Below are 9,146 nucleotides of genomic sequence, written 5' to 3'. Positions count from 1 at the left end.
AAAAAGAGAAGAAGAACGATGCAATTTTGTGTTGTTATTAGTCTTCACACAAGACACCGAACAAGAGCTCTTATCCAGAAATTACTTTGGAGAGTGTGTATTTCCTGAAAGGAAAATGAAGAATTCAGACTGTGCTTCAGAGGATAAATGGAACGAAATGAATATCATCTGTTATCTAATCCCACTGAACTGTCTATAAAACATCACTGTAGTGTTTTTATCATGTAACCTAGAAATGCATCTTTAACTTTACCGCATGTGCAAAGCACTCCTATACCTAGAACCTGGTGATATGCCAGATATGAGGGGCATTAGGATATCTGCTATGGCTGGAGAGTTATTTGTGTGCTATTCAGGAAAAGCAAGTCACACTTTAACGTGATAGTGAGTAATAACCCTGACAATTAATCAAAAGACAGTTAATCAAAATCCCAACCCTGCTTGGCCACGGTTGCATGATGAAAACTCTGCATGATAAAAAACAAGAAAGAAAGAAATCAGTGGAACTTGAAAGATAATTGAGTGGAACACTACAGATGTGTTTAATTAACTTCATAGTCATCCTCCTTAAGTCAAAGGTGGACACTTCCTAGCAGCAGGTTCTAACAGATTCTGCAGGTTCTAACAGGTTCTGGAGAACCGGTAGCGGAAATTTTGAGTAGCTCGGAGAACTGGCAAATACCACCTCTGGCTGATGAGAGCTAAATAGCTTGAAATAGATCTATACTAGTCACCCTTTATACATATATGTGTATGCACATCCACATGCACATGCACATGCACATACACACACACAATCTATCTCTCTATCTCTATCTATCTATAATCTATCTCTCTATCTCTATCTATCTATCCATCCATCCATCTTGGTGTAATGTGTGCAAGGCATGTTTTTGAAAAGTGTGGGGTTTTGATTACCCGATCATGCCTGCAGATTTGAGACTGCTTGACCTTCTCTTCTTCTGGTGGAATCCCTTGCTTCCTAGGTTTCAAAATCAGGTACAGACTCAAGGACTGAAGTCTTCTTCATTTGGAAGGACAAAAAAAAATACCAATATTCCAAAAAATATTTAGAAATATTTTGGAAAATATTCTATTAGAAAATATAAATCTGAAGTCCTCTCCTGGGCCTGATCTTCTGTTTCTCTCTCTCGCTCTCTTTTTTTTTTTTTTTTTTTTGTGGGGTGGGTGGGGAACCGGTATTACATCTGAACATCTATAAATATCCATCCCAATTTTCCATTGCTTAGATGATTAGGATGATTTTCCCCCCGCTTCAAGCTGAAGCTTAATCCTTTTTCCAATCTGCTTTGTTACCTGAGTTTCTCTATTCTTGGAAGAACTCAAGCTAGAGATGTCAATGGAGAGAAACAGCTTGGCAACACCAAACCTGTTTGAGCTTATTGCTTATCTTTGGTTTGGTGACTCACACATTGTGGCAGTCTATTCCATAAGGCAGGGGTCGGCAATGTTAAACACTCAGAGAGCCATTTGGACCCGTTTCCCAGACAAAAGAAAACACCGGGAGCCACAAAACTCTTCCCGTGCCTGACTATTTCCTAAGCGGCCACAAAACTAGCATATGTAGTTGAATTAAAGATTCTGTTTTCTTCTAAAGCTTTTCTTTTCTTGGATTTATCCATGATTGGCCTATCGGGGGTCAAAAAGCTTAATAAATTGTGTGTCAGTGGGTGTCGCACATTGGCAGTTGTGACACATATTTTGTGTGACAGGGAGCTGCAGCCGAGGGATGAAAGAGCCACATGCTGCTCCAGAGCTATGGGTTGCTGACCCCTGCCGTAGGGAAACAAAGGGATTGTTTTCTCACTATTATTGAGGCAGGACATCCATTAAGTATGTTACTCAAGATTAGAAGATTCTTGTCTTTGCTTTTACAACTACTTACATTTGATAAGCAGTTGCAAAACTTTAGAAAAAGAAAAAAGTGATTTCCACTATGAGAAGATAATAAAATGGCATCAAAGACGTTTGAAAAGGATAACTCATTATTGGCAATGTTAATAGGACAGACTTTTAGAATTTGGAAGGGTACTGAGCCACTGAGTCCAACACAAAACTGTTGACCCCTGTGTCTTCCCAAGAAGCAAACATAGAATTTGCTCTTGAAATAAAAGTCATTCAAGATGGATGACTTGAAAAACATAATACTTTGGGAAAAGGGATCCTGTGTATCAACTATGAGATATATTGGTTCGCTTATACAGAAAGGCAAAAACTTTCACTTTTTGCAATTCTCACAATTAAAGTCTATGGCCTACTTACAACTAAATGAAGAAAGGGGAGAATTTTTCTTGCATATTACAGACAAGCATAATTAATTTTGGTATTAATGCTTTAAACCTTAAGAACGTTGAGACCTGTAATTGACACAAATTGTTTAGATATGTGTAATATTTGTTTAGCAAGCAATCTATACCAAGTTAATTAGATAGTGTGCTTAATATCTAATTTCCTTTAGTTGTGTGGCTAAATGGTAATTAAATTGCTAAACATTCCTCACAAGTGCAGTGAAATAATAGGAACAGAGTTGCACACTCATTTGGTTCTGCAAATTTGAATTAATTACATGGCAAGTAGATTTATCTTTTATAACTTATACCTCAATAGGTGCTCTTCCAACGATCAATTGGGATTTAATTTCCCTTCAACTGCTTTATTAATTCTCAATTAAATATGGTTGGTACTGTAACAGTTCGTACTAGCAGATTCTTTAATTACAGATAGATTTTTGCAAAATTAAGTACTTGGCTGAAGGACATCCCGGCTAGACTTCCTTTATGCTAAGGTTGTGCGGAGTTTCAATAGGATGATTCAGTTTGATTGGATTGAAGTCAAATCATCCCTCGGAAAAAGGACTCATCAGAGCCACTTTGTACTGGTCCATTCATGTTAGTATATTCTCCGACAAAAGGTGATACAAATGTGAATTGATTTAACTTGTTTCCTTCTTCCCGTGCTCTAATCTTAAAAGTTTTGATCGAGTAACCTGTTAAAATAACCAGATCAAATGAAATATAAAATCAAATATTAACAGGCTTGCGAAGAGAAAGGGGAGCATTATCAGTACTTCCTCTGAGCTTCCCTTGCTGTTTGCTCATGCACGCTGGCTGTGCGATTGCACAGACAAAGGGCTCAAGATTTGACAATACTCCTGTTTCAACTCTTCAGGCAAAGATGGACCAATGTTCAAAACAGCTCTGGGATTTTCTGCTTGATTTGTCTTTGGTTATCAGCAGAGTACAGTTTTGACATTACATAGTTGAAAGTCCTCAGTGACGTACTGGTTGCTCATTAATTTATTAAAAGTATATTGTATGTTTCTTGCCAATCCTAATTCCAACGAAACTGATCAGAATAAATCTTAATAGAATAAAGGAGTTAGAAGGGACCTTGGAGGTCTTCCAGTCCAAGTTCCTGCTCAAATAGGAAACCCTATACCATTTCTGTTGTGGAGGTTAATAAAATCAATGAACCGTGAACCTTTGTCTCTATGAATTTCTACTTTAACAAATGAGCCTTTAAATCATTTAACAGTAAATGTTTTTATTTACATAATAAAAACATAACAATATCTATACAATTAATAAACAGCTCTTAGTTACTATGATTAATTATCCTGTCAGCTATATATCTATATCTATATCTATTCTCTCTAAGCTATGTTATCTATGACAATTCTTCCTCAGAAGAAATATTATTATAAACCACCAGAACTGCTCTTCTAACAGACTTCCAAACTGCTCACAGTTGTTTAACGGATGATCCTAGAAGAGTTAAGACCTAAGACCAAATAGCTAAGACGAGTGAAGATCGAAGAGCAAAGAGTTTCTGACAAGAATCTCCTTTTATACTGCTAACTATGACAGTTAGGGTAGGACCCTGGAGATTCAAACATATTAGCTGCCCTCTGATTGGCTTATGTATCTGTCCATTCCAAAAGCCATTAATAGGCACAGCTATAGAGAAATAAATTTTCTCTAACAATTTCAGACAAGTGGTTGGCCAATCTCTTTTTAAAAACTTCCAGTGTTGGGGCACCCACAACTTCTGGAGGCAAGTCATTCTATTGATTAATTGTTCTATCTATTAGGAAAAAGATTATCTGTAGTGCCACATTGGATCTTTCCTTGATCCAATTCAACTCCTACCCTCAAAACGACACTATAGGGCTCTGCACACCAAGAACAACAAGACACAAGGACAGTTTTTTCCCAAATGCCATCACTCTGCTAAACAACTCATTCCCACAACACTGTCAAATTAACTACTAAGACTGTAGTTCTTCTCATCCTTACTAGCACCTATCTCTTCCCACTTACGGCTATATCCATATTGCTTGTATCTTTACAACTTATATTGTTTTTATTGTTTCCTAGTATGATTTGATTGCTTATTAGAATCCTATGACTATCACTAAGTGTTGTATCTTATGATTCTTGATGAATATATTTTATTTTTTCTTTATGTACACTGAGAGCATATGCACCAGAGATAAATTCCTTGTGTGTCCAATCACACTTGGCCAATAAAGAATTCTATTCTGTTCTGTTCTGTTCTGTTCTGTTCTGCTCTGCTCTGCTCTATTCTAGTTTTGTTGATCATTCCAGAAGGGCCTGATGACCTAGCATTGCCTTGGTGGCGCAGCAGACTAAAGTGCTGTTAAGTAGCACCAGCTGCCTGCAATTACTGCAAGTTCAAATCTTACCAGGCTCAAGGTTGACTCAGCCTTCCATCCTTTCAAGGTAGGTAAAATGAGGACCCGGATTGTGGGGGCAATAAGATGACTTTGTATAAAAAAGAACACCACTTGGGGGGGGGGACGAAATCCCTACTTAACAGGTATATATAAAAGTATGAAGGCTATTGCTTAATGCATTGTAAGCCGCCCTGAGTCTCTGGAGAAGGGCGGCATATAAATCGAACCAATAAATAAACAATAAATAAATTGCCATCTAGCCTGAGGATCAGACAGTGGTATGGAGCCCATAAAATGGCTGTACTAAATAGGTTGTACTCTCCCAATGACTGCATTGTATGGGTGTTTAATCTTGTTAACATCTTGCATTGTTTGAAGGCTATTTTATTTTGCTTGGTATCTTTTAATTGTAAGCCACCCAGAGTCACAAATGTGAGATATACAAATGTTAATATACAAATGTGTTAATGAACTTTATTATTCTTATTATTACAATCAGCATTATTATAATGTAACATCGTATGCATCACACAAACCCTATGATTTATATTTTGGTCTTGTATGTTAAAATATTTATGTTCTGCTCATATTAAACTCATCAAGACCTTGCTTTAGAGCACAAGAGCAAACTCCCTTCCACACTAATAGTTAATCTGTGATTATCTAAATAACAATAGAGTCCCTCCTTATAGCTGTAAGCAATGTTTATACCCTTTAATAAGCATTCAGCTAGACTGAACAAGCTGAGATATCAAATTAATGCAATGTGCTTGATTGCACTGCTGAAGTTGTTCCAATTTAATAAAGTAAGTCTGCAGCAACAGATGTTCATTTTACTGTTGCTTTCTCCTTGCAATTAATAATTACTATATTCGGTTTTTTTTTTATTTTGATAGATGACTGCCTGATCTTAGTCATTTATTTGTGTGGCAGTAGGAAAAAAATAACAGCTTCTCATCTTAATATTAGGAGCTTTTTAAAAAGATAATGGTGTGCCTATGATTAATGGTTGTCAGCATTTGTTCTGAATATTATTGTATTTTCTGTATCTCCATTCCTTTTTAACATTCAGAGGAAGCACTGGAGATCATCTAATAGCCCATCTTAGCGACCTGTTAATGATACTTCTAACATATGTCTAACACTTTAATTGCCTATATTGTTATTTATATGACACTACTACAAACCTCCCAGATGTGCTTGACAGTGAAATGGGCAGCATATAAATTTAATAATAAATAAAAATAACAATGAGAATATCTAAATGGAAAATGATTGTCTTTATTGGCTCCAACTTGCAAACAAGAGATGGAACAGTGGTGTTTAAAGGGTTTTCCACTAAAATCTGCTTCGTTCAAAAAAAGAAATAAAGAATGCAAATTGCATTATTACAGTCATGCCTACTTAGTTAGCTCTCCATAAGCTCTTAAGAACTGAATTATTTTGGAGAACCTGTGAAAGATGAAATGCTGCCATCAATTATTATTGTTTAACTGTTGTTTGGTTTTATTTTTCTTTATGTTTTTTTTAGTTTTATATCGTGGATGCTTAATTGTATTTTATTGTAATTGTTTGTACTGTTGATTGCCATATGGCTATTGCTATCTGCCAAGTGTCTGTTAACAGAGATAGGTATCAATCGGGTGAAATCCAGCAGGTTCTAACAGTTTCTAGAGAACTGGTAGCGGAAATTTTGAGTAGTTTGGAGAACCAGCAAATACCACCTCTGGCTGGCCCCAGAATGGGGTGGGAATGGAGATTTTGCAATATCCTTCCCCTGCCATGACCACCAAGCCACAGTCACAGAACCGGTAGGGAAAAATTTTGAATTTCACCCCTGGTATCAATCTATATAAATAAATAAAAGATTATGATGATGACAATATCATTTTATTTTAAAATTTCACTTACAAATTACAAATTCTATGTGATTTTAGGGATTACAAATTCAGCAGAGATATTTTTATGATATTTATATAGTTCCCTGCATCCTTTATCTAATTTTGACATTTTCTGCATTTTTCCCATTAAAAATACATGGTTGAGCATACTTCTCTCTCTCTCTCTCTCCCTCTCCCCCTCTCTCTCTCTCTCCCTCCCTCTCTCTCTCTCACACACACACACAAACACACACACACACACATTGTATTGCTTGTATCTCTCTACTTTATAATTGTTCCAATTCTTTCCCTTCTCTTCCAAGTCTCTTTAAATTTATCTGGCATGAACCTCTGCTCCCTTCCAAAGAAAATCTCTTCAAATCATCTTTGGTGAAATGAGTCAGCCCTAAAACCAGAACTGTTAAGATGGACAGAATAACGATGTGAGTCTTTATGGTTTCCATAGGTATACTTATGAAATAAAGTCTAATTGATTTGGTGCGCAAATAATAAATTATGAATAGAAACATATTTGTAGGCCAAGAACTTTCCTCAACACTTTTGAGGCCTTAATGTGGGTAGTCTACATCACACAGAAGAGATGGATACTTGGTGGGGGCTAAAGATTGTGAGATTGATCATTCATGATGTGCCTGTTGAAATATATCTTTCAGTGGTCAGGTACAATCTCCAAATGGTAAGAAAAGGCACTTGTGGATTTGATGGTTGCATATGTTTCTGAAACACCATCATAAATGTGGATGACAGATCACAGCGGCTAAATTCATGGTAGATTATACCGAACTGTAAATTTGGCCTTTGTAAGACTGAAGCTAACTTTGATGTACACGTACATGCACAAATATGTACCTACAGAGAAAGGGATAGGTTTAGAAAGCATTTTGACTGAGGAGCAAGTTAAAAAAGCCAATTTCAGATAAATACCATGTTTCCCCGAAAATAAGACCCTGTCTTATATTTTTTTGAACCCTGAAATAAGCGCTTGGCCTTATTGCCATACACTCAAAAGCCCGATTAGGCTTATTATCAGGGGATGTTTTGTTTTGGGGGAAACAGAGTAGTTGTAAAATTTAGATTAGTAAGTGAAACCTTACTTTGACCATGTTTTGCAAAAGGGAGAAGTAGACCTTCAGTCCCATATACATTTTGTTAAATATCAAGTTACGCACATCTTTGGATTTTCATGTTTTCTTACACTTTGCACCGTGCAACCTTTTGGTAATTTTTTACGTGTCCTAATACATTATTAAATATAGATTTATCATTTGAAATTCAGATGATTATGGCTCCGCAAACATGCTGATTCATAACAATGCAAAAATATGGAAACAGCCAATATCTCGATTCAGCTCATGATTTACTAGGTTTTTATGATAATTTGCAAGGGGGGAAATTGAATTAACTATCCTGTGGAAGTATACTTGGAGGGACTTTTTTTCTGCTAGATTAAACAGTGAACAGTGCATTTAAAGTTTTGCCCTACTTTACAATAGAATATTGCATTTAACCATGAGCTTGTACCTGAAGATAGCAAGGCTTTTAGAATAATAAATATTTTAAGATATGCTTGAAAAGCTATACTTGATGGAATCGTTTTCAAATTCACATCCAAGAGAATACATAAGAACTAAACTACTGAAATGGCCCCAAGACCATCACTAGAAAAGTTTAAAGCTTCAGACTACTAAGCTTTTCAACCCTCAATATCTAATAGATTATCTTTAGTGCAACCAACACTCTAGCTGCTACTTAAGAAGAACAAGAAAACTAGGTGAGCTTCAGAAGAAGACATTCTGAATGTATGTTATCTTAAAAGTTAATGTTTTGCCAGGCGTTCAGTTCTTCACTTTTTTTTTTTTTTTGATTTATATGCCGCCCTTCTTCAGAGACTCAGGGCGGCTTACAAGGTGTTAAGCAATAGCCTTCATACTTTTGTATATTTTATACAAAGTCAGCTTATTGCCCCCAGAAACTGGGTCCTCATCTACTAACTTATCTACTAACTTCTAACTAACTGCTAACTACTAACTTCCTAAATTTGAATATGATGATACCTGTCTCTTCCAATTCTCTCCAATTGGTTTCCAATTGCAAGATACTTTACAGGTTAAGAAAACTACCTGTATACACATGAGATCCTCGTAGATTTAAATATAAAGGTAGACAATACTTAAGTCCACAATATTTTCTCTGACTACCAAATATGATTAAAAGACATAAGCTTTTGTTAGCTGCAGCTCACGAAAGCTTATGCCATTTAATAATAATAATTTAAAAAATACAGTTGGAAAAAGTGCTAGCAGACGCCTTCTTATTTTTTTTTTATTGCTGCTAGAAAATAGAATAAGTTGGAAGGAAACTTGGAAGTCTTCTATTATTATTGATAATTTGATAAATTACTGAGTCTGTCATCTGCACTTCTATAACTGTCTGGATAATTAGAACTGCAGAAAAAAACTATTGCTACCAACCTGCCTTCCATTAAGGACCCGTATACTGCAAGAGTCAAAAAGAGGGCTGTGAAAATA

At 36.0% G+C, this 9,146-nt stretch overlaps 1 long non-coding RNA gene across 1 annotated transcript; it reads right to left on the bottom strand.

Annotated features, from left to right (window-relative positions):
* Window positions 1-2,707: 2,707 nt before the first annotated feature.
* On the bottom strand, window positions 2,708-3,927 carry LOC117676332 (uncharacterized). The gene is made up of 2 exons (XR_004594401.3): window positions 3,767-3,927; window positions 2,708-3,007 (listed from the first exon to the last, which is right to left on the bottom strand). It is a non-coding gene; the product is annotated as an uncharacterized LOC117676332 (long non-coding RNA).
* Window positions 3,928-9,146: the final 5,219 nt, after the last annotated feature.

Source organism: Pantherophis guttatus, chromosome 11 (genome assembly GCF_059756535.1).
Source record: "Pantherophis guttatus breed Tessera chromosome 11, ASM5975653v1, whole genome shotgun sequence".
Lineage (NCBI taxonomy): Eukaryota > Metazoa > Chordata > Lepidosauria > Squamata > Colubridae > Pantherophis > Pantherophis guttatus.
This window is presented reverse-complemented; position numbering and strand designations above follow the sequence as displayed.